Raw genomic sequence first — 27,500 nt, forward strand, 5'->3', positions numbered from 1 at the left:
GAAACAGAAGAATTCCAGGTACCCTGAATTTCAGTTGGAAGCGAAACACTTTCTCACCCTTACCTTGCTACCACTCTCTATCAGGCATACATTTTTGGTATTCAGTCTACTGTGTCTGAAGACTGCCCAGACCTAGCACAGTGGTTCAACAGCCATTAGTTGTTTTGACACCTAAAAAGTATGACAGCCTCCATGGCTATCAGAGTATAGTGAAGGCTGTGTTCTGTCTGAAATTTTGGTTGGTATGTGGCTTTGCTTTTAATGAATTGCCACAGATACAAAATGCCAGTGAGGCATAGCACAGACACCTTTAATCACTTCTCTGTGGCAGGTCAGTGGCAATACAGTACGTTAGAGGAGAGGTGGAGAGGGTGAACATCTTTCATGAGCAGGTCATGATGGGGCTTCCTTCACCATCCAGGAGGAAGCAGAGATGGAGGGGTCAAGGACTGCAAGAGATTATGGCAGAGTGAAACAGTTACAGCACTCCAGAGTTTGTTAGGCCCATCACTAGTCATCTTGGTTTCGACAAGATACCCATGGCTTTGCTGGGGAGTCTCAGTGGCAATTCACCTGGGGTTGCTTGTGTTTGCGTGAAGGTACAATGCACTTTTTGTTCAGATAAAGTTTTGTCTTTGTCTTCAAGATATTAATATGTACCGGACCCAAATATATAGAGTCATGACTCATTCTATGTGCCTCATCTGCAGTACACAGGTAACCAGGGAGTACATGCCCTTGGTGTTCCATGACTCCCAAGGTCATTGCCACTGTTCATGTTGCTGCTGCTGCTGCTTTGAGAGTCTTCCCTTGTGGGTCTCCCCTGCTTCCTGACTTGCACACTCTCATTGCTTGGCACTTCAGTCTGACAGTCCATTTTGCCCTTTGTATTTTAGTCTGCTGCTCCTGCTTGAGAAATGCTTCCTGTGCTTTTGTAGGCTGTCTCCCCTGCTTGGCTGCTGCTATCATGCTTGTTCTTCATACACATTTTGCAGTCTTGTGCAATTTTTCTGTGATCCATGGGTAATTTCCTTTCATTCATAATCCGTTGTACATGGAAGTTCTGCAGCATGTCTAGCATCCTTCACCCTGGCAACCAGTCACATGTATATATTGCTTTCTGTTGTTTTTCTGTACCTTTTGTATCAAGCCTCAGCAAAGTGATTAACAGTGATCCTTGCTATTGTGACGTGAACAGTGTCAGCGGTGCCATTGTGAATCAGTCGAATGATGTTTACAGTTGTGGCATTTCCACCTGCTCCCCTTCCCTTAATTGCCTTGAAGTTAGTGTTTCAATTTATAATAGCTCATTTTCTCTATGGTGGTGCTTAATTTTTTTTTCAGTGAAGCCAGCAAGCTGCTCATGCTTTTACTTAACTCTTGTCTTGCTCACAGTAGCATAACAAAGCCCCTGAGTGCTGAGTGGGTATTTGACCATGGAAGTATCAGGAAATGAATACAGTAATGCTCGAGACTCTGTAACAGTCAAGAAATTATCAAGGGCATTAAATGGCTTTAGTATACTTTAATAGCAGTATTCACCCAAGCCTGCTTGTTGTGGGATAGTTGAAATATTTTGCAAAATACACCAGATTAACTCTGTGGAGATGTTTATCTATGTGGCTTCATGTTTCCATCATGTAGCTAGCCATTTGTGTGTAAAGTACACCTTCTGGTGGAGCTTCTATGTCATTTTGTTCACAAGCACTATTTCCTTATAATTTTGCCATTCTGAAAGGCATTTGGCCTAATTACTAATCATAGGAAGTTACTAAGCTGTTGGTCCTGAGACCCTTACAAGCCTAACCAAGAATTTAACCCATGTCCCAATAAGTCAGCACCGGATGCCCTGTCCAGCAGGGACACAGGTGGAATCCCACGGGTGTATTTTCTGTTCCCATCCAGTTATCTAGGTTGCACTTAAAAAGGAGTAATGAGGTACTGTACTAGATGTGGAGAGAGAGAGTCTATTCCACAGAAGGGAGAGTCTCTGGGACACAAATCTGTTGCGCCAACAATTCCTATTGATGTCACAGACCAGGTTGAGGTCATGAGTGTGGGTTACTCGAGTGGAGCTTGACTTACGGATATGCAGCAGTCCCATCAAGGTGGAGTCTGAGATTGCTTTTTATGCCAGACTGAGATCACCTCTGAGGTGTCTGTATGAGACTGACTAGAGGAACAGAGCTTTTAGGCTATCTGTGTAGGGTAGATGTTTAAGGCCCTGGTCTCCAGCTGCTGCATGTGCTTTGTGAGGTACATGCCGAAAGGGACATTGTACTCAATAATGGGTCTTATAAGGGAAGAATACAGGGATGTTATGACCTCCTTGTCCCTGGATGAGACACCCTTACTAATTAGGTGGGCCATGTAGAAAGCTTTCCATACAATGGAAGCAATATGGTGGTCAAAAGTCAGTTTGCTGTCAACCTGGGTGCCCAAGACCCTCACAACTGATTGCATGCTTAGGATCTTGTTATTAATGTGATAATTTGTGGGGAAATCACTCTCCCCAAAGGGGATGATGATGCATTTTTTTGGCATTCAGTTTGAGGCCATGTTCCTGGCACCAGTCATTTGTTTGGGTGAGACCGTTTTGGAGGATGTCCACATCATTAGGAGAATTGATGACAGCACCCAGCTTGCAGTCATCTGCAAACATGGTCAGCCATAGCTCACTGGTTTTGGCCTGCACCGCAGAAAAGTATATCCCAAACAGAGTCCCCAAGACCGATCCCTGGGATACACTGCTCATTACGGGTCTACTGCTTGAGGTGGCTTCCCCTATTTTGACTAGGTGGGTTCTATCAGTGAGCCAGTTTGCTACCCATCTAATAACATATGGATTAATTACAAAATGTAAAAAAATTATCTGCTGCATTTACTCATTAGCCTTTACCTTAACACATTTGTAACTCTCACTAACACACCTTGTAAGTATGTATGTATCTACCCCTAGCAACCCTTTCCATATTTACTTTTTCCAATTAACAGCTGGATTTCCCTGTATTTGTTCTTATTCTATGAGTGACCAATCCACATTGCTTCACCTTTGATTATGCCACGTTTTGATAAAACATATTGCTGTCACAGTGAATTTATGTGTAATGCAGTAGAACACATTGCTATATCACTGCTTGTCTTGGATTGGTGTTAGGTTCGTATGTGTGTACAAGGCTAACAACTACAGGGGACGTTTTAGTCTAACCATGCATCACAAATCTCTGGCAAGTTGTGGTACCCTTGATAAGTGTATATGTCTGTTCATGTTGTATTAATTATACTTGGTTTTAATGCTCATTACAGTCCGGACTGGGCCTGCAAATGGTCATGCTTGATCTTTGTTCTACCCCAAAAAAACAAATGTAAATAAAATAAATAAAATATATAACTTATGTTCAGAGATTTCTTCCCATCACTGACACTTAAAGATTATGTTTAAAGGCACAAAATGTGCTTTTCAAAAGAAAAAGTATTTGCATGCATCTTTATGCATGCAAACACTTTTTCTTGTGAAAAGAAATGTGATTTGTAGCCTTTTAAAAAACTAAGTTTTAAGGATTGCTTCCAAAAGTGGAAGACTAAATATAGTGAGGTGTGTTGACGGCATTAAAATTCATGGTAGGCAGGAGGTGGTTACATCACTCTGGGTTCCAACTGTAATTCTGCTGGATTAGTGTAGGGTTAGTAATTGTAAATTAGTTACGTAATTACATAATTATCAAACTGTAAATTAACACTTTGGCAAAAAAACCAATGATCTACCCTTAACTATTTTCATCACATTCAGTCATGGGTTGTCAGATCCAGTCTTGATACCAACTCTGAAGCTTCTCAGTTCCAGGACTCTGACTGCTTCCCTACCCATAATTCCCTATGCTCCACCTTAGTACCTCAGATCTCATGTGCCGCCTGAAGACTTCTGTTGTGTTTTATGAGGGCTGTTCAATAAGTAGTATCCTTTGCATGATATTTCATTTATTTATATTCCTCCCACTACAGGGTTTGAGGGGATGAGTGGACGCCAAAGTTGTTGGAATTATTTCTTCCCCCGGGACATCAACACTGGATAGCTCAGCTCTGAGATCAGCTTTGGAGTCAAGAGCCATCACCTCTGAGGTATCTGTTCTGTCTGAGGATAGGAAGAAGTCTATGGAGCCAATGGCAACTTCAGCCATCAATGTTTTTGAAAGGGTCCTATCGATGCAAGGGAAAAGGCACTTCCATCAGAACCCTAGCAGGGCTGTGCTTATACTTCCTATCACTGTGACAGTTGGTAACACAGGCTTCTCAGGCTGCATGCTAAATTAGCTCCCAGTCTAATTTGGAACCTTCTGATCTCCCAGCAGAACCAGTTCATAAGAAACAGACGTGCAAGCGATAGCACATAGACTCTTCTCCAGAGCCTTTCACTGAAGTTACGGATTTGGATGAAGGTGAAGGCTGCCCTAGATTTCCCTTGGAAAACATTACCTCCTGTGAGATCCTTGAATTGATGAAGCAAAGAGGGGGATGATCCATGAATAAACTTTCACGAGATGAGTCTGTGTTCCTGGAAGCCTTTGGTACTGGCTTAACATTGACCCCCTCATTGATGTCATGGTCCATTTGGTATGGAAGGACCCTGATGTGGTGGAGATGATCCCCAGAAAACCTGACAGGATATTGGCAGCATCAAAGGAAAAGAAACATTGGAGGAAAGGTCCGCCAGTGGATGTGATGGTGGTAGCGGCAGCCATTAAAAAGGTACTGTCGGAGGAAAGTTTCTTGATTCATCTCCCTAACAAGGAGTCTAGGGTTATGGACTAGATTGGAAAATGAATGTACACTAGAGTGACTTTTGTACTTAGAGTGCTGAATTATTTGGCCATGTTACTAGATTTCTGAGAGACTGACCAAAGAGCTCTCCAAGTCTTTCTTGGGTAACCTGCTGCAGATGTGCAGAAGACTGTGGACTCCCAGGTTTCTACCCTTCAGCCTACTTCCAATGAAGCCATGTGACTGCTTTCTAATGCAGCTGATGGCACAGCTAGGGCAGCAGGCAGCAGCATCTCTATGCGCCAGCATGCTTGGATACATCTCTGCGATTTTGTGGAAAACGTTAAGATGTCCTTCGTTAATGTCCTCTTTGTTGGCTCCACTATATTTGTACCAAAGGTAAAAAACACACTAACCAAGAGTCAGCAGGATGGCAAGACTGTCTCTGCAGTGGAGATTGATTTTTCTACCCCTAAGAGGACTTCTAGAAATCAAAGAGCTGGAAAGAAAATATGATTCTGTAAGTCACAGAGTTCTTATCATGACAGCATTGAAGATAGACCTTCTCGTGGCAGCTACAATGGACATCACCCTAGAGGCAGATGTAGACTGCACAACCAGGGCTTTTGTTGTCCCTTCTCCAAGAAGCCCTATCAGTGTCCCTGAGGGGTAGCCCTACTGCTGCACTCTGGAGGTACTTATCCATGCACCCATAAGCCTGGTAAAATATAACAACAGATTCTTGGCTGTTAAATGTAATTTCCAGAGGCTATTGAGTTTCCTTTTCTCTTCCTCCAATAAAAAATAAGAAAGCTCCTGATGTTCCACCCAGTCAGTGGGAACTCGCAGCCACAGACGTTTCTAAGTTGCCAGGAAAAAGAGTCATCCAGTTGGTCCCCAAAGACCAATTTAGTGTTTGGAGTCTACCTGAAGCTCTATTTAGTGCCCAAGAAAATGGGGGACCTCAGACCCATTTTGGACGTGAGGCATTTAAACCAATTGTGAAACAGACAAAATTCCAGATAGTCACACTTCAGTCCATTCTGCCTGTACTGAGGAAGAATGATTGGATGTACTCCATAGATCTCTTGGATGTGTGTTATCATGTAAAGACAGAGAAGCATTCAAGGAGATTCCTCCATTTCCAGTTGGGGGCCAATCATTATCCATTTAGAGCCCTGCCTTTTGATCTCACCACAGCTCTTAGGGTGTTTATCAGGTTAATGACAGTGGTGGTAGTTGACCCCCAAGTCTTCTCTATGCCTTTCCCCATTGCCCTTAGTGAACATATTCATGCAGAAAGCAAAAATGTGCAAGGCCACTGTGATCCTCATTTCTCCCTTCTAGCCCTGGGAAATGTGGTTTCCCTTCCTATGGCCTCTAACTAGTACATCCCCCAAGGATGTTGAATCAGTATCCAAACCTATTAAGAAATCCATCCGGGCTGCCTCCTGTGGACCAGAGATCCATGAAATTAACTGCTTGGTTCCTCCAGTTCTGACTTTAGCCAATGATGCTAGGCTCCCATCTTCGGTTGTTCATATCATATTAGCTTCTCAAAAACAATCCACTAGGATGATCTACCAGTGCAAATGGAAGAGGTTTTCCATTTGGGCTTTGTCAAAAGGTTTAGACCCCTTCTCTGCTCCTAGTCCTTCCATATTAGAATTTTTTGTGTGAACCTTTCCACAGCAGTTCTATTTATTCCATGATATGAAGTGTCTGCATAGTGCAGAATGACAATTCTGTTGCTTTAAGAGTCTTTAAAGTCTTTTTGAAAGGATCATTTCTCATACAACCACCTATAAGAGATCCAGTACCCCCCCCCCTCCAGAGATATTACTATCATGTTACAGCCATTAACTCAATCAGCTTTTGAGTCAGCAACATCATTTGATTTGAAATTTCTGTCTTTGAAAACTATTTTTCTCAGCGCTGTTACATCAGCCAGGTGGATTTCAAAGATGCAAGCACTTTCCTGCAAGCTTCACTATCTAGTATTCTATAAAGACAGAGTTTCCTTGAGAACTAACTCATCCTTCCTTCCTAAGGTGGCATCTGAGACTAATTAAATCAGTCAGTAAATCTACCAGTATTTTTACACAAATTTTCAGACAATGGTGAATGAATACATTTTACATATGCTGGACTTTCTTCGTCAATTTAGATTCTATCTTCAATATCAGAAAGTCTGATCCATTGTTGCTTTCTCAAAGGCTAAATTAGGTAAAGCAGTTGCTAAAGTTACTCTTTCCAGATGGTTATCATACTGCATTTCTTTTGTATACAAGAAAAAGGGCTTGTCTGTACAATCTAAACCTAAGACTCAGTCTGTGAGGCAGAGGCCCTTCAACAGCCTCTTCAAGTAGATTACCTATTGATGATATTTGTGCTGCAGCAAACTGTCCAATGGTTCACACTTTTGTATATATTACAAACTGGATCTACAGTCCAGATCACTCTCTTCTTTTGGTTCCACCATTTTCAGGAATGTCCTTTTTGATAACACCCAGTATAACAACTGGGGAATCTACCCCTTGGTTGATTCAGATGAAATTAGATGAAATAGACAACATTGGATATGAAAGTTATGCACTTACCTTAATGATAAAGTCATGTTATCTGATTTCCATCCAGTTCAATCTTCTTGCCCCCTTCCAATTGACACAATTGGTTCTGGTGACCAGGTAGTTTCCTGTACTCCTTGTCTGTGAGCAGTCCTAATTGACTATCTTTCAAGCCTTCTTTTTGTCTGTATGCTAGGCTTAATCGTGAATGCAATTCTTATAGTTTATTTTACGGGGGCATACTTGATCTGCGGTACTAAGGTGGAGTTGAGGGAATTATCGGTAGGGGAGGAGTCAGAGTCCTGAAACCGAGACTGTTCAGAGTCGGTGTTGTCTGAGATCAGATCCGACGACCCATGGTTGAAATGGATGAAAATCAGACAACCTGGATCTATTGCTATGACAAGTATACAATGTTCATATTAGTCTTACTATATATTTACACATGTAATAGCCAAACAGTTGTATAACTAATTTACAATTGCTTACCTACTCTATTCCAGCATAATTAGAGCTGGAACCCAGAGTGATGTAAGCACCTCATGCCCTCCCGTGAATATTAATTCCGTGAACACGGCTTACTATGTTTAGTCTTCTTTAGAGTTCCTTTCTTTTCCTTATCGTCCCTTCTGCCACTCCATCTGTGAAAAAGCCTTCTGAAAGTTAGCCTCGACAGTCTGAAGCTCAGTCCCTGATAATATTAGATTTATTACACTCTTCCACACTTCTACAATCTCATACTGACTTAAATCAATGCGACTGCTTTTAGTGATAGTCCACTTTTCAAAGCTTTACAATCCAGACCACTTTTTCAAGTTCCAACTATTTTTTTAAGTTCCGTTTCCCTTATTCTTATATAGTATATTCATATGTAACTTACTGTGTAATCTGTTGCATCTCCTCTCCTGTCCTTCTTCCCTTTGTAACTCTGTATGAGTATTGTGCATATTCCTTCTGGCTCTACCTTGCAGTCATTATATACACTGTAAGCATCCCTGCTGTCTTCTCATAGCCTGGACATGCTTAACGTTTACATCTTAACTTCAGCAGTAGTACTGCCTTTGTATTACAGATATATTTGTATATATACATGGATTACACCCTTATGTGTGTATCTAGTTTGTTTTGTAAAATGACTTTTAACCATTTATTTTATAACCTATGTGCATATCTAATGTGTTCAGTACTTCATAGTTATCCTTGTACTGTAAATATGTTTTGTTCTTGTCTTATCTGATACTATTCACCTGAGTTGTGCCTGCAAATGATCCACTGAGATGAGTGCACTATACTGGCAAACCATTACAAATGAATAAATAAAAATAAACCTCTGACCAAGGTCATGCTTGACAGGACTCCTCAGACCAATTTATTGACTTGATAACCAATGAGAAAGAAATAAACAGCTACTTATCAAAATGGAGGATATTATCTTTTTGCTGTCATTCTAAGGCTGTGTCCCATTGCATGTTTGGAATTATTTGTTTGTTGAATCCTTTTTTGACCAGGCCTTGCTTTACTGTTCATAAAGATTCATTAACTCTGATTAAATGGTCTCTAAAGTGGATTTTTCACCTGCGTCCTCAAAGAAGGAATCCGTCTGCTCTTTGAGATCAAATAGTATTATGGAGTGTCTTAGTAAGCTTTCTTTCGAACCTCATTATTCAGTTCCTTTCTTACTTGTAAGATGTTGGTACATATCACTTTGGCCATGGTATTTTTAGAAATTTCTTTTAAGACAAATTACCTACTCCCAAGTTATACATTGGCAAGTTTCAAATCCCCACCAAACCCAGTACACTCTATTGAATACACAGAAATGTACACCACCACACCATACCAGCATGTAAATAGCTGCACAGATGCAGCTGTACCCCATAGGAAGAAGTGCAGGGCAAATCCTAGAAACAAACCCACATGGTGAAACCATAATATTAACAAGCCGGAAAAGAATGTTGACCAAAAATAAGAAGAGTAATTCCCAAAATGGTAGAGCCCTTGTCATTGAAATAAGCAACTCAGGAGCTTAATAAAATCTACCAAAGCAAAGTCTGAGACTAAAATAGCTTTGCCAAAAACCATCTCAAGACATTTTTTAGTTACGTTCGTAATCTGAAATGCACAAAGCAGCAATGTGCTGAGCTGCTTGTGAATGATGTTACCTACACTGAGGCTGAAGATATAGCTAACCTACTGGCCGGTAGATTTAGTTCTAACTTTACCCATCTCTCTCCTATGACTGTCTCTCAAGATATACCTGAAACTGGCTAACCTCCAGCTATCACACGAGACCAAGTCCTAAAAGTGCTGTCAAAAGCTAAAAAATACTGCATTAGTGGGTAATGACAATATCCTTGGATGAATCTTAAATAGCAAGAAGCATGATTTAGCCATACCCCTAACAACACTGTTGAGTCACAGACTGTATACAGGTTTTGTACCAAGCAAGTGGAAAACAGTTGCAGTCATTCCTCTACATAAGGGAGGACCTTCCACAGACCGATGCAATTACAGACCCAGAAGTCTAACCGGCCTCATATGTAAAGCCATGGAAATACTTATCATGGAATTCATCAGTCAGAACATAGGGAACATCCAAACATTGAACCCATCCCTATTTGGTTTCATCAAGGGCAGGTCATGCTTATTCAGCAAACAGTGGACGAAGACAAAATGCCGCACACTGCATACACTGACCTGGCCAAAGCTTTTGATACATTTCTACACTCAAGCATAGTAGAAAAGCTAAATAAACTGGGAATGAGACCCTATTTCATTAGTTGGATTGCTAGCTGGCTCACAGATAGGATGCAGATAATCAAAATAGGAGAAGTTACCTCCACAAAGAGACCAGCACCAGGGAGGCCACCCAGGGTTCTGTGCTGGGACCTCTTCTTTTTGGCATCTGTTTTTTCTGAAGTAAAAGCTAATACCAAAGGGCTCTGGCTGACAAAATGTGTAGATGACTTCAAGCTAGGAGTTGTCATCGAATCCCCAAATGACTTAGCCATCTTGCAGGAAGCTTTGAAACTAAATGCCAAACAATGCATTATTGTATCCTTTTGGAAGTCATCTACCCCAGGAAACTACCACATTGACAATACACCCTTAAAAGTTAACCCATTTCAGTATTTGGGAACTTATGTGGACAGTGATCTACCTTTTGACCAACATGTGTATATTTTTATAGGAAAGTCCTTCTGTATTGCTCAATTTATAAGCAAAGAGATTGTGTTTAGATCTAGAATGTCATTGTCCCCCTTTACTCAGCCCCTTTTAGGCCACTCTTTGGATATAATGTCTTCTTTGACATGCATCTGTCCAGACAGATGCAACGACTGGAATGCTCACAGAGATACCTTACTAAAAGGATACAAGGCCTAAATAACAAGTCCTATATGGACCAACTCAAAGCTTGTCACTATACATGATATCCTACAGACTACTAATCAGTGACCTGTGCCTGGCATATGAGGCATCCTTCAACCTATTACTGATGTATTTACTGCACATCAGCAAGTCCGATGTCATCAGAAATACTTGGTCTAGTGATCTAATCCTCTTCTGCAACATCAACAGAATGGTTTGGAGGGATAGGTATATTTCACAGAGGATACCACTCCCTGTCCATTTTCAAGTGCAACTTGAATCTGTGGATGGGATACAGAAAATTTACCACCGGACTGCCCCCTGTGCTACTAATGGACAGATGAAGCTCCTAAATGTTTTATCCCATGCATGGGTCCCCTCAAATTATCTATGGCATGATCCCAATTATTCTCGTTAGGGGTAATATACAATTATCGCACCAATAGAAGAACTCCAGCCTGCACAACACAAATAGATCTTGTCACACATATCCTGTTGGCCGCTGAATTATAATTAAATCAAGTTCTCTCTTATTGTTGCTTCTTACTCCAAATTAAGCAAATCAGCATATGGCTCTGTTAAAAATAAACTACTTTATTAAGCACACATTAAAATAGAACGTTTAAATAGAATTAAGCGCTTTTTTCCAGTAGTGGTAGGACTTCATCAGAGTTGCACCCTAACAGCTCGTTCTTACTTTTAAGCATAACCCCCCCCCCCCCCAGTCAGAGCCAATCTGGAGCCTTGGCTTAACAATTAAACTAACTCTTTTAAAATGACTCATTTAAAGTGACATAGTACATATTTAAAATACATATACGTACTAAAAAATTTATAGCCAGTATTTATTTTATCATTCATCACACAACCATTTAATTATCGACAATGCAATGAGTAAAGCCAATCTATAACCAAATGGGATAAGTTATTTCAAGCACAAAAAGGGAAACTGACCAGGCTTAAAATGGCCTGCAAGGGCAGGTAGCCTAGTACTTACCTATGAACGTCTAAGAGTGTCTAAAGAGTCTAACCTATTATAGCCTCTAAACCGTGTATGTTTTTTTTTCCATAAGCACATCATTTAATTGTCCATTAATCACTCTTTTATATTAGTATTTGCATTATACATTAATCTGAAACTTAGCTACATTTTGTACTTTGGGAGAAAGGATTTTGCATATTGTGGATCCACGTAGGCAATTATGGTCCTACTTTACTAGGACAAAGCTTTTTAGAAAGTCATACTAATTGTTTATTTTACTCTGCTCAAATCACTTTGTATGCGTATATGCTTTTTCCAAAAATATGTTGATTAGTGTGCCAAATCTTAAGTAGTCCTACATTTCAGCCCAAAATACTGGTGTGTGTGTGTGTGTGTGTGTGTGTGTGTGTGTGTGTGCACGCACGCACGCGCATCTGTGTCTGCAGTACTTAAACGACATACTAAGAATGCACTGCTTGTATAGAAAGTGGCAAACTCACATGTTCTTATTTGTTTTTTTGATTTATATTATGCTCATAGAAGTAAGATGAAAGGGTAATACCCCAGAGGAAAAGGAAAGGATCAACCACTTCTATCCAAGTTACAAATGGTTGCAACTTCAACTGGACCAATAAGAAAAAAAAAAATAGTTGAAACTTCAACTCTTTGTCCCCCACTCTCAACACCCCTCAACCACCCATACACCTTATTTAAATATACTAACTTCATGGTCGCACAGCTGTAGAGAAAATAGAAGAAAGTACACATGCAGCGATCCACTACTGGCGTACCAAAAGCAACAGCACCAGTATTTACTTTCTGTGCCTTACACTGATTACCAAGTTGAACTGGACACTGGTCAGTTAAAACTGATGAACTGAAACATATTCATTGAAGACTTGTAGAGTAGTGTGGTAATAAAATGGTAATCAATAATCCACACCAATTGTCATTGCTTCACACTGCTGTGCTTTCTGTTAACATGCGACCTGAATTATGTTGGTATTAAGAAGCATAATCTGATTTTTTTCAAACCTTTTCCGTTATTCTTTTTAGTTTTTAACATTTTTGTTTAGACAAGCAGCATCTGTACAAGAAGGGACCCAGTTTATTCAGTCTCCTTGCTACACAATCTTGGTGAACCTTATAGCTAGCAGAGCTTATTCCACAGTCAGTTTGCCATTCTTGGAGGACACAAAATGAGCATTCTTGGCACAGTGGGATCAGTTACTCATCAGGAGAACTTCCATTTCATGGATATTGTGCGGAAGAAATTTCTTAAAACCCATGGGCAACATATTTAGTCTTTTTATCACTGCCAAAACTGATATTTGGCATCAGGATCTGAATTTCCTGCATGCCCTGTAGTCAATACCTCTTGGTTTATGCCAGTCACCTTTGAATTTAACATAGCGATCAGACTGTGGTATATGAACTTCTTTACTCACTTTTTAATGATCTTCTACTTTACTAATGGTTGAAATGCAGTCATTCTGTAAATGTAGGAATTTCAACCTTCCTACAAACATAGCTCAGGAGGGAAGGGTCCTTTTCCCTTATTCTTTAGCCCACAGAAGGGAGACATGTATAAGTAGGTACTGGTAGCAGTGTAACTCCCGATGTCTGTAGACATCCCCAACATACCTCTCAACCTCTTCATAGGTTCATAGGTTCATACTAGGCTATCTGCCCTAGGGCATTTATAAGCCTAGCCAGAATGTGTTTGGCTTTCGCCACCCATTTTAAATTAATTCTGCTATGCCCTTTTTCGAGGTTAGTATACTGTGCCTCTGTCTAACAGTGACACAGAAGTGATACCCGGGTTAAACCTACGATCTCCCATCCACTCATCAAGATTCCTCTTGAAGAGAGTCAATGAGGGACTCTGCCTAACCTGGACTGGGATTTTATTCCAGAGTGAAGGGAGCCTCTGGGTTATGAATCTGTCCCTCCAGCATGTCCTATTTATTTCACTGCTGAGGTTCAAGTCTCTCGAGCGCGTAGCTCGATTGGATTTGGATTTTCTGAGGTGCAGCATGTCCATTAATTCTGGGTTGGTCATGGCTTTATACGTCAGGCACAGATTGCCCCTGAACAGGCGGTATGCCACTGAGTAGAGCTGGAGTTTCTTTAATCGGGCAGCATATGGCATCTGTTTGAGCCCTTTGATCCTCTTGGTGAGGTACTTTTGGGGTCTTTCCAGTTGCTGCAGGTGTCTGGTAAGGTACATCCCAAAAGGGGCATTGTACTCAATTATGGGCCTGATGAGGGATGAGTAAAGAGGCACGATGACCTCCCCTGATCTAGATGTGAATCCCTTCATGATTAGGTGGGCTATATAAAATGTTTTTCTAACCACTTTGGCCACGTGGTTGTCAAATGAGAGACTGCTATCAACTTGGGTCCCCAGGTCCCTAATTACTTCTTCTGTACTTAATGGATTACCACCTATGTGGTAATTTGTGGGCACTTTGTTTTTGCCAGAGGGGATGACTATACACTTTTTGGCGTTTAGCTTGAGGCCATGGCTCTGGCACCAGTTGTCTGTTTCTATGAGGCCCTTTTGGAGGATGCTTGTGCCAGCTGGAGAGTCGATTATGGTGCCCAGTTTGCAGTCATCTGCGAACTTGGACAGCCACAGTCCTTCCGTGTTGGCCTGTACCTCCGAGAAATATATACCGAACAAGAGAGGTCCCAGGACTGAGCCTTGTGGGACGCCACTTGTAACTGGTTTGGAGTCTGACATTGCTCCAGCAATTCTAACCATGTGGGTTCTGTCCTTGAGCCAGTTTGCAACCCATCTAGTGACATAGGGGTTTATATTTAAGCTGGTGAGCTTATCTATAATGCCCGAGTGGGGTATTGTATCAAAGGCTTTTGCGAGGTCCAGGTAGGCTGTGTGGACCACCTTCCCCTCATCAATGGCCTTGGTGACTGTTTCAAAGAAATCAGCCAGGTTTAAGAGGCAGGATCTGCCCTTAACAAAGCCGAACTGGGTAGGATCCAGTGTCTGTAGGTCCCCAATATCTTTATTTATGAGGTCCATGATGATCCTTTCCATAGCTTTACAGACCAAGCTAGTCAGGCTTATGGGGCGATAGTTTCCAGGATCTGTTGAGGCACCACCTTTGTGGAGAGGGACCACTGTTGCTGTACGCCACTCTTTGGGTACATATCCTGTAGTAAGGCTGAGACTGAACAGTAGTTTTATGTTTGGGTTTAGCTCTTCTTGGAGTTCATGTAGGACGCAGCCCGGGACACTGTCTGGTCCCATTGATGCTGTGTTTTTGCTTTGGAGAGGGCGGCTCTTACCTGAGCATCTGAGATGTCAAGGGGGCAGCACTCTGCTGGAATAGATATTTGCCCTTTTGGTGGGGGGGGGGGGAGTTTGCGCTGAACCTGTCAGCTAGGATGTTGGCAATGTCTGTGGGTTCGGTGTATTTTATGTCATTTTGGACTAATTCTGAGCATATCTGGGAATTCCCACCCAGGTTCCTAACATAACTAAAGAAAGCCTTGTAATTATCCTTAGTGTCCTGTGCAATTTTTCTCTCGAAGCTGGCCTTAGACGATTTTATGAGTGCCGTAGTTTTTTGCTAATACTGATCAGAGATGCCTTCCCTTTTTGGGATTTTTTGCTCTATCATTTAGTAGCTTCCTCCTTCTATTGTATAGTTTGTTTATGGCTGTGGTCCACCAGACAGGACGTCTGCCTTTGCAGGATTGGGTCTTGGTTTTATTTGGGATTGCATGATCCATGCATTCCTGAAGGTGTTCATAGAATGCATTTATAAAGGATTCTGCGGTCTGGGCCGTATTTTCCACAGGCCAGGGGGCTTTGAAGGATTCCACCTCGGTTTTGAGGAGTGTGAAATTTGCTTTAGAGAAGTTTTTCACTGTGGTTTTCTGGGCAGGAGGTGGGGTCGGGATGTGAATATCCAGTGAGATTAGTTTATGGTCTGATCTTACCAGTGAGGGATACACTTCTGGTCTGGAGCATAGAGTCCCCATGTTGGTGATGATCAGGTCCAGTATGTTTTCCCTCTTGTGGGAGTGGTAACAAGTTGTTCCATAGCATTTGAGTTTATAAATTCAAGGAACCTTTGGGCTAGGGTGTTGGAGCTAGAGTAATGCTCCCAGTCTATGTTTGGGTAGTTGAAGTCGCCCAATATAATGGTGTTTGGAGAGACCTTCATATTTTCCAGTGTTCTCAGGAAGGCCGAGTGGGGTTCCTGGGTTTGGGAGGGTGGTCTGTAGCAGGCTATAAACTGGAAGGCAGTTTTACCCACTTTTAGTTGCACATGGATAGTCTCTGATGCTTCGTGCTGTGCCACCAACCTGGAGGTGTGGGTATCTTTGACGAATATTGATACTCCCCCTCCTTTTGTGGTTCGGTCCAAGTTTTGGGGCCGAAAAGCATTGTATGAGGTATAACCTGGTAGTGCTGGGGTGTTCTCGGGAGCCTTGAACCAGGTTTCTGTTACTGCACAGATATCGATGTTCTCCATGCTAAGGAGAGTTTTGAGTGTGTGCATCTTGAGGTTTAGACTTCTGGCGTTGAGTAGCATTACTCTTAGTTTCTTATCCCTTGTGATACCTATGGAGGTGGGTTTGTCTTTTGAGCCTTGCCTAAAAAAGGCACTATGGGGGTAGCAAGAGCCTTTGCCAATATCCAAAAGCCCAGGGGAGACAGGTGCAAGCCATCCCTAGCGAAGCATCGTGGATTGTTGAGCATGTCATCCCAGGCTGACAGGCATTGGATCCCCTTTGAATGACACCAATACTTAAGCCAGTTGTTGAAATTGATCATTTTGTCTTCATATTGTGGCATCATTCTTGGTGAGGGTAAGATGCTACTCAAGGTCAGGGTCATACAGGCCTGGGCCACATGCTCAGAGAGCTCCTCCATGTCTCTTTTCATGTAGTCCAGGGAGGTATGTCTCAGGTCATTCACACCAGCATGGACAATGACTGAGTCATATTTGTACTTGCCTTGGAGTGACCTGAGTGCTTGTGTTATGTGGCGGATCCTAGCGCCCGACAGGCAGCTCACCGTGACCTTCTCCTTGTTCAGCCTGGTGAGTGGGACGTCAGTGTGCCTGACGATAGTCACCTATTACAATTGTATCAGGTGTGTTGTTTAGCCTTAAGGGCTGTGACTGTTCGGCACACTGGCTTTGTGAGCTATGTGTTGCACGTGTTTTGTTTTGGGGTAGCGGTTGCTTGGGTGTCTGCTTTGGAGGTCTCTGCTGCTTAGGCAGATTTTTATTTAGAGCCTCCGAGTATGTTTTTGTGTGTTTATGTGTTTGGTTTGCTGTCGTGGTAGGTCTATGTGAGACTGGAATTGTAGTGAGTGTGGTTTCCTTCTCCTCCTGACTGGTTACGCCAGTACTGAGTTGAGAGAGCTTAGCCTCCAGTTTGGCTATATGGATGCATCTCTCACATGTGTTGGAATTTGTTGGGAGGAGGAGAGGGTTGTCTGTGTACATGAGGCAGTTGTAACATTGCCTCAAGATTCCCAGATTCACCAGCTGGACTGGAGAGGAGATTGACAACTGACGTTTGGACATGCTAGAATAGTATTGGGAATTCCTTTATAATTGAAAAAAAAAGAGCCAATGGGGAACAAGGTACTCAAGGGGAGTTTGTGAGGGTGTAGTGCTTTTAATTTTTAGTGCCGACTTATAATTGCTTTAGTGAGCAAGTGCCAGGTAACAAGTGCAATGTGTTACAGGTAACTTAAATGCAAAAATGACAAACAGTAACTTTCTTTTAAGTGAAACAAGGAAATAAGTACAGTAAGCAATGCAGATATCACTAGGGATCCACAGAAGCGCTGAAAAGCCGCATTGTAGCTGGTATTAGCGTTTCAGGGAAATAACAAGCAAACAAACAACAAGCATACAAACAAAGCTAGATTCAGCAGGCCTGGACCTAGTCTATGCTAGCAAACAAGGTGTACCAATTTCAGTAAGAAACAGTTGAAATATGCAGGCACTATAAGCCTTTAACCAGAAATTCCCAGCTCAGAAGGGCAGAGTCCAGCCTCTCCTCCCACAAGAGTGCAGACCACGAACCTTCTTAATGTAAAATAACTGGCCTGAAGCCCAAGTGCTTAAACCAGAACTAATACACTTTTAGAATAACAGACACTGAGCCCTCAATCAGCAGTTCCCAACTTAGAAGGATGTAAGCTACCTGTCCTGCCACCACAGTGCAGGCCACAAACCTTCCTAATGTAAAACAACTGGTCTGAAGCCCAAGTGCTTAATCCAAAAGACTTAGAATGATAGCTACACTTTAATCAAGTTACTACCAAGCAGTAGTAAATACAATTGAATACTTTAAAGAATGCCTGGATTAGTGCTCAAGTTATACAAACAAAGCTAGATTCAGCAGGCCTGGATCTAGTCTAGTCTACATCAAACAAGGTGTACCAATTTCAGTAAGAAGCAGTTCAAATATGCGGGCACTATAAGCCTTTAACCAGAAATTCCCAGCTCAGAAGGGCAGAGTCCAGCCTCTCCTCCCACAAGAGTGCAGACTACGAACCCTTTTAATGTAAAATAACTGGCCTGAAGCCCAAGTGCTTAAACCAGAATTAATACACTTTTAGAATAACAGACACTGAGCCCTCAATCAGCAGTTCCCAACTTAGAAGGATGTAAGCTACCTGTTCTGCCACTACAGTGCAGACCACAAACCTTCTTAATGTAAAACAACTGGTCTGAAGCCCAAGTGCTTAAACTAAAAGGCTTAGAATGAGTTACACCAAGCAGTAATAAATACAACTGAGTATTTTTAAGATGACACAAAAGCAAAATAAAGTAGGAAGAAACACAAATACAGTAAAAGCAGAATTTTTTTTTTTCAGAAAAGTAGCAAAAACAGTAGTAAAAACAGTTCACATGCAGTGCAAGTTGGCACACTTGAGTATGTAGCAATATTAGTCCACACACAGTTTGAAAAAATGTAATTAAATTAAAAAGGACTAAAAGCAAGTGCAGAAAGGGTTTATTAGGTAGAATGCGGTAAAGAGATGGGACTTGGGGTAGTGTCCTAGATCAAATCTACAGTGGGGCGGGCACTGCAAAAGCCACCAAATTTAAACTACAACCAAGAATAGGGAGGGGGGTTGGGGAAGACAGTTTCAACAGAGATAGATATGAGGAATCACAGTGCAAATTATAACCAAAAAAATATATACTGATATCTGTATATTTGCAGAACAGTAAGACAACAGATATCCAAGTAATTTAGCTCTATAATACAGAATAATACAAAAAAATATACTCAGCTCTATATATTTGCAGAGAGTCTTGTAAGGCTGTCTCTCAACAATCCACTTTAAATGCAGGCTGCTATCAACAGCAAATTAAGGGAACCTTGAGTTAACACATAAGCTATAGAAACTAAAATAAGGGAGGGGGTGGGGAAGACAGTTTCAACAGAGATATATATATGAGGAATCACAGTGCAAATTATAACCAAAAAAATATATACTGATATCTGTATATTTGCAGAACAGTAAGACAACAGATATCTTAGTAACAATTTAGCTCTATAATACAGAATAATACAAAAAAATATACTCAGCTCTATATATTTGCAGAGAGTCTTGTAAGGCTGTCTCTCAACAATCCACTTTAAATGCAGGCTGCTATTAACAGCAAATTAAGGGAACCTTGAGTTAACACATAAGCTATAGAAACTAAAATGAGGGAGGGGGTGGGGAAGACAGTTTCAACAGAGATATATATATGAGGAATCACAGTGCAAATTATAACCAAAAAAATATATACTGATATCTGTATATTTGCAGAACAGAAAGACAACAGATATCTTAGTAACAATTTAGCTCTATAATACAGAATAATACAAAAAAATATACTCAGCTCTATATATTTGCAGAGAGTCTTGTAAGGCTGTCTCTCAACAATCCACTTTAAATGCAGGCTGCTATTAACAGCAAATTAAGGGAACCTTGAGTTAACACATAAGCTATAGAAACTAAAATGAGGGAGGGGGGTGGGGAAGACAGTTTCAACAGAGCTATATATGAGGAATCACAGTGCAAATTATAACCAAAAAATATATACTGATATCTGTATATTTACAGAACAGTAAGACAACATATATCTAAGTAACAATGTAGCTCTATAATACAGAATAATACAAAAATATATACTCAGCTCTATATATTTGCAGAGAGTCTTGTAAGGCTGTCTCTCAACAATAGCGCAAGAAATCTGGACAAGGTCAAATAATAGTGTGACAAAGGCCCAAAAATAGGGACAATTTTTAAATATTGCTTTTATAAACTTAGAAAGTTGATAGAATAACAGGATTTACATTAGCATGAGGGGAGGTTGGCACAGTGGTTAAGGTGTTTACCTTACAGACACAAGGTGCAGGGTTTGAGTCTAACTTGGGGTAATTGGCTAGGCTTAAAATGGCCCACAAGGGCAGTTAGCCTAGTACTAAACTATGAACACTATGAATTTTCTGAAGAGTTTGAATTCTGAAACTCAAATGTCTGTCATTATTTTCTAACTTCAGTCCTTAATGATTTGCCACTAATTTGCCAGAAAAACCACAATAAGTAGACCAAAAAATATGAGGCAAAAATGTGTACAGTTAAGAAGTATGATCAGCGATGTAAGCAGATTCAGAGTAATCTGCACTTAGAATGCTACCCTCTGACACTGAAAAAGACAATTACGTACTCTGCTGCCTGAGAATTTTATAAGATCTGGTTTAAAGCTTTAAGCAAGTACTTGTAGTGTTTTTTTTTCTTCTCTTGGACTTACTTCATTAGTATTTAGCAAAATGGTGCCTTCCCTACATTCTTTCTGCTACATCTAAGCATACCCTATATTCCTAGGCAGGATCATCTGAACATCTGGCATGTGTGGTTAACAGCCTGCACATTTCTGCAAATTACCAGTAAACCAAAAATGCAGGAGAAATGGAGGGAAGCAGCTTTACTGGCAGTTAAGCTTGGAATGCCATTCACCTCCCCGGATATTAATGATCATATTTCTTTTATTCCTGTATTGAAACAGCGAGACAACAAATTATAGTGTACTTTCTCTTAGATTTTATCTGGGGTTGCACATAGGATTTAACTAAAGTTTTACAAGCAATGCTTTTTTTTATAAATAAAAGTAAGAACATATTTTTAAAGGTTTTAGAATATACTGCACTTACATTTTTACATGTATATTTTTTACTTGCATATTGGTATACCTTGATGAATTTTTGTTGGTGTATCTTTAAATGTTTGTATTTTCAGCTATTTTGTTTTAGTTAATTAACCAATTATGATATAAGCAAAGCCTTAGTGTTTAAGAATGTGCTCAAAAGTGCTCTTCTTTCTGATGACGTCCTGCTTTTAAGTTGGTTTGGGGTGAAAAACACTCTGAATTTGTACTTTGGGGTTAAAAGTGCGTTCCAACTGAATGTTAAAGTGAATAAATCCTGTGGTTTTAATTGACTCTCAGTTGTTTTGTGGTATAGACTTCCTTTCCGGAGTCAAGGCGTAGGGTTCTTTTAGTGGAGCACAAGTTTTACTAGAGCCTATACATTTCTGCTGTCTGCTCATAACATATTGTGATATTACGTAGTCTCGACCATCGTTACTGCTACAGTTCTTTATCCTGCCATGTGGAGGTAGTTGATGATGTTGTACTGCCTGGGGCTGAGCTTGTTTTAGTGAGATGTACTTAAAACAATTATGTATAAGCTGCCTGTATACTATAGAACCAACAATAGACTCCTCTAGATTGCCATTGTTTCTAACAGACGTATTTACCTTTCATCTAGGTGGGAATATTCTGCATATTTTACAGTAGCTTTACTTATGGTATATTATAGCAATAACCCACGCCTGGGTGTGGGTAATGCTGGATTTACCCACGGTTGGTGTGGTTTGGTCACGAGGGCGAATCCCGAGTGGCCAAACAAAGCCAACCATGGGTAAATCCAGCATTACCCACAACCAGAAGTGGTTATTATTATAATGACATTATTTAAGAAAAAAAAATAATTACTTTTCTTAAATAATGGCATTGTATAATGCCTCCTTGCTGCCCTTCCACAGCTGTCTGGTATTCTGCGTCAGTTCTGATGTACTGCGCATGCGCATGCCTATGCAGTACATCAGAGCTGTGGGCAAAAACAATGGAGAAAGCAAGATCTCCGTTGCTTTTTAAAAACTGTTTCACTATGTTAAATGAGTTTAACATAGCGAGACAGCTTTAAAAAAAGCAATGGAGAATATCCGTTGCTTTTTTAAAATTGTCTGGCTATGTTAAACCCATTTAACATAGCAAGACAGTTTAGAAAAAAGCAATGGAGAAAGCAAGATCTCCGTTGCTTTTTAAAAACTGTTTTGCTATGTTAAATGAGTTTAACATAGCGAACAGCTTTAAAAAAAGCAACAGAGAATCTCTGTTTTTTTAAAGCTGTCTTGCTATGTTAAACTCGTTTAACATAGCGAGACAGTGTGAAGCAACGGAGATCTTGCGTTCTCCGTTGCTGTAAAAAAAAAAAAAAAGAGTTATAGTAATGGAAAAAGTCCGGGCAACCGGACCTTTTTCCATTACTATAACTCTGATTTATGCACGCTGACCAATCAGCATGCACGTTTTTGAATATTTAATGTTTTGTTTTTTGTTCAACCTAGGTGCTGTAGACTTTGACATCTACTAAAATAATTTTTCTAGTTCTCACCATAAGTACCTTGGAGCCACATACCATTTTCTATTCAATGTCGCTGTACATTTAGAACTCCAGGGCGTCTTTGGACTTGTGGCTTATATGGCATAATATGGGCAGATCTGTAGCATTGCCTATTCCTGGGGACTTTATGAATAAGCTGTTGGAATTTACTAAGGCTGGCATGCAGGTAGCTAAGCAAATACAACATTTTTGGAAGGTACATCATCTCCACTACATTAATTCTTTCATACATAGAATGCTTTAGTGACCTACATCTCTTGAAGACTTCTCTCATCTTTTTATAAGTGCAGTACAGACAATTTTAAGAGTCAGTCCCATGATTTAAGATATTTGTATACCCAAACAAAGCCACAAACCTCTTCTAGTTTTCCTGTGAAACCCCCAAACTCCAGTCTACAGCTAAAGGGCCACCAAATCAACGGATGCAGTCATTCACTTTCATCCAAGTACTGACTCAGTATGCACCCACCCATTCTAGTTACTTTACTGACTGTTTTAACCTCCAGTATCTGACTTGCAATCAACAAGCCCACCCTTAGGTGACACTAGACAAAGGAATCTATGGGGCCCCATCTTGCACTTCCCCACTGTCCGTCATGTTTTCCGCTCCTGCTGACCCCACACCATCCAGTCAGATTACTTTTTTCTTTGTTTTTCACACTTCACCCCCATGCTTTTAACATACCCTTACTGGCCAAGACTCTACTGGAATAAGAAGGGAGGCTGAAACTGAATTATGCCAAGAGTCTAGAGCCAATAGGCCCCCAGAAGTCACAGGATTCTTGATGCTCTGATGTGCAACTTAGAGTTTCTTTACAACCTGTTGATTTAATAATGACCTGAACAAAAATTCATGAGCAAGGAAAGAAATGTAATCTTTTTTCTTTCAAGGAAGAGTAAGCTGTGTCCATAAGTGGCTGTTCAAAGCTAACAAAATAGTAGTTTCCCAATAAATTGGGGAGACAAATGCAAGGTTATATAAATCCTATCTGGGAATAGTGCCTGCCTGTCCAAAAAGGGATAGTTTCCTTCTATGTACCCCTCTGGCTTTAGATTGGGAAGAAAGCACAAGTACAAAGAACTAGTAGCATATGTTATACAGCTGAGGGTCTGGCACTAAAAAACAAAGCACATGGATAAAACCGGCACATTAGATTGACGCATGACAGATGACTAGAGACTGCAAGCAAAAAGGAATTATCTGTAAAACAAATGTGTCCAAAACCTATATTTTAACATAAATGGTTACTTGTACTCTCTCTATAATTCCCAAGCCTTAAAACTTAGAGAGGATATCCACCCCTGTGACGCAGGCCCAACTTTCTCCTCATATCCACCCCATCTGACCCCCTCCGCAAACCCCACCTCTAACATAACAATACGGCCCAAGCTCTTCTTCTCTACTCACTGTCCACATTAACATAAGAGATACCCGAATTTCATGCATGGCTTGTCCAACACTCACTTTATATTGTGGCATTAACTGAGACCTGGCTGAAAAATGAAACTGATGATAATGAGATATTCCCTCCAGTCAACAACATCTATAGAGCTGACAGAAAACATAGGAAAGATGGTGGCGTTGCAATAGCCTATAAAAACACTCCTCAACTCTCTCTCTCTCTTTCCCCACCTCTAACTCCTCCTCAGTTCAACAAAGTAGAAATCCTGGTCACAACTCTGAAACTAAACCAGTAGAAATCTATGTACGTTATAGGAGTCTGTTTACCTCCTGGTAACAATCGTACTACTACAGAATACATCCTCTGCTGGCGCACCTCTAACATTCCTCAGGAAGTTAATACTAATACTAGGCGAATTTAACATTGACTGTCTCTCACTCTGCTCTAGCAACTCATCTCAAAACAGAACTCTGTACAGACTTAGTCAACTGATCACCTGTCCTACTCGCTACAATAATAAAAGCAACAGAGGAACCACTGTAGACTCCTCTCTACCCCAAGTAAAATCTTTAATTCAGGAGTTTTCTCTGACTGTTTAAGTGAACATCACCCCATATTTGCAATAAGAAAAACATCCAAAAACAGCATCATTGCAATGTGGCGCATAACCTCTCAACTTTTGGAAATGCCATCTCTGTTTCATACCTCAGTCAGTACAACTGGGCAACACTAAAATATTTACCACATGATGATGCTACTCCCACTTTAGTAACATATTCCTAAGCATACTAAATGAGCTAGTCCCACTCAGAAAAAAAAAGAGTTTAGTGAAATCCTGCCCATTGACTCACCAGAAGTACTTTGAGAAGCTGCCTGGAAAACCTGGGCAACAAATAGAACTCAAACTAACCATCAAAAATGTAAAGAACTTACAGAAAGAATTAAATATCAAATTAAATCTGAGAAAAAAAACAATGCATGAATCTCCACAATAACCCCAACTCAGTATGGTCTTCCTTAAATCATCTCCTAAACCCTGGCCACTCAACACAACCCTCACCAACAATCAGTTCAAATGACCCTACAAACATCACCAATGCATTTAACTCCAACTTTATTAACTCAGTTTAATCCTTAATAGCAACAACCAAAACAATATGCCCAGCAAATTTCAGCCCTTAAAATCCCTATACTCCATATCCCTCCAATCATTCTCTACCTCCACCATTTAAAAACTTCTGCACAAACTAAAATCCACCTTCCCAGCACCTAACAACCTACCAGGTGAATATCTAAAACGTGCAACAGAGGCCATAGACTACCCTTTTTCTGTACTGATTAACTGCCATATCAGTGAATTCTATGGAAATAATGCTGCATCTTCCCCATCCATAAAGATGGTCTATAGACTGAGCACACTAATTACAAGCCCATCTCCATTCTCTCCCTTCTATCCAAGAAAAAATGCATTCAGTCCCAATTACATCACTATATCACCCAAAAGCACTTCTCTCTCCCTCACAGCATGGTTTCTGCCCCCATCATATGCCCTCCATGGCTGTCCTTAGCTTCATTAATATACTCAACACAAACAGAGATGAAGGCAACGTAGTATCAGCCCTCTTTCTTCATCTCTCTAAAGTGTTTGACACTTGTCTTCCACACTGTTCTCTTACAAAAGCTCTCAAATCTAGGCCTTGATAACCGCTTTGCATCCAAGTTTTCCAGTTACCTTGCTGATCACCACCAGGCAGTGAAATAACTGACTGACATCCCACCATTTCTCCCCATATCAGTTGGAGTTTCACATTGATCCATACTTGGTCCCATCCTATCATCTTTATTAATAACCATGTCCTGACAAGCAAGAATGCCATTCTGATACAGTATACAAATAATTTAACCGTTAACTTCTTGGCAAAAAAAAAAAACTTGACTTCTTGCAACAGCTGACTCAAGAATCTTTCTCCTCAGAAGAAATTACTTCTCTTCACTACAAAAAACATTGCAATAAAAAAGTTATCCTTCTTTATTGCCTGCTCTTACAACACCAATACAACTTGTTACGTATACCAAACTACAAAGAGCTCATGTAGATGAAGCCCTAAAACTCAGTGTCCACATAGATCAAGAAGTTAAAAAAAAACTCACCAAAAACATGGTGGCACACTGTATAGAGCCAAACCATAATCCAACACAGCTAGATCTCATATTGCAACTGCCCTCCTCTTATGTACCCTTCTCTATGCTGCACCAGTATTTACCAACATCCAACAAACTTATCTGAACAAGCTTGAATGGTGCTACAGCAAGGTACCAAAATTTGCAGCCAAAGACCCCCATAGATCACACCAAATGTTTAGTACTCTGGCACCTCTAGTGGCTCAAACTATCCCACCAACTCATATATCTTAACTCCCTTTTGTCCATAAGTTACTATATAAATCAAATGACTGTCTATCCCTAATCAACCTAATATGATCTTACCACCCATCTAGGACTCTGCTGTCATCCAGCAAAGCTCTACAGACCTAACAGCTCTTGGCTGCCTGCTCCCTGTATTCTTACAGTGTCCAAAACCTGGAGCTCAGTCCCCCTAACAGCTAGCCAAGAGTCATCACTAACATCTTAAAGATTCAGCTAAAAATGCACCTACTCAACTCATGGCACTGCAAATGCTCTCCATCTGATTAAACCATTCTTCTTCTCTCATCTAGCTGCTGCCCTTGCCGAACTCTTTATCCTTTCTAAAACAGAGTAACTGCTTAAAATTGCAACTTACAGTACATCTGATTACTGTATCAATAATGCAATGAACAACTGCTATTATAGGACTTTATATGTGTGTAAACAATTCCACTGCTGATTTCGTGTTTATGTATGTACTATAGAAAACTGCCACTTCCTTTGCTTAAGTATATAGTATCTATATTAGATATCACTGTAAATATTCAACTGTTTTGTCAACTGTTTTGCATTGTACTAGAGCTTTTCTTCCTAGGCATCTGATGAAAATAGGTCCTAAGCCCAGCTGGACTTTCCCAGTAAACAAAAGCAATAAGTAAATAAAGTAAAAACTACCAGAGCTGTTCTTTCACATAGAACTTCCCATGGCCGACCTTATGCATAGGCAAAGTAGGCGATCACCAAGGCTGTTGTGCTTGCCATTTTTGCTGGGGCGCACTTTCCAGGTTTATTTATTCTTTAGAGGAATGTTTCTTTGTTTAAAAAAAATAAATTAATAACTTGCCTCTGAAAAAGAAGAAAATGTGCCCAGGAACATTGGGTGATTCCACAGACAGTATTCAGTGCCACTTATAGTAACTCACATTTTTAAACATTAGAGGTTATGAGAGTACAGACTTCGCAGCGTTAAAATGTAGTCCTGAAGGCATGCCTGAAGGAAGCATGTTTTTTTTTATTACTTGAAATAAAATTGGGACGATTCTGCAGAGACTTATTGGCATATTGTGAGGAGTGGAACAGTGAATTAGTGTATTATTTGAAAGTAAGGTTGGCACTTGATAGTGATCAACCCGATACTTTCTGCAGTTGAGATGAGAGGAGTGTGTGGTGGTGTGATTAGATAAGTGTTTTTGCAGTATTGCTGGTAATGATCAACCAGATATTTTTGGAAATATTTCTGGCTTTGTGATTTGTATGGACATTTGAGGTGAG

At 40.5% G+C, this 27,500-nt stretch overlaps 1 protein-coding gene across 1 annotated transcript in view; it reads left to right on the forward strand.

Moving 5' to 3' along the window:
* AMZ2 (archaelysin family metallopeptidase 2) overlaps positions 1–27,500 on the forward strand; it is an 821,206-nt gene that overhangs the window by 786,005 nt on the left and 7,701 nt on the right. The window lies entirely within an intron of this gene.

The sequence above is a fragment of the Protopterus annectens genome, chromosome 10.part0, assembly GCF_019279795.1.
Source record: "Protopterus annectens isolate FY-2018-M chromosome 10.part0, PAN1.0, whole genome shotgun sequence".
Lineage (NCBI taxonomy): Eukaryota > Metazoa > Chordata > Ceratodontiformes > Protopteridae > Protopterus > Protopterus annectens.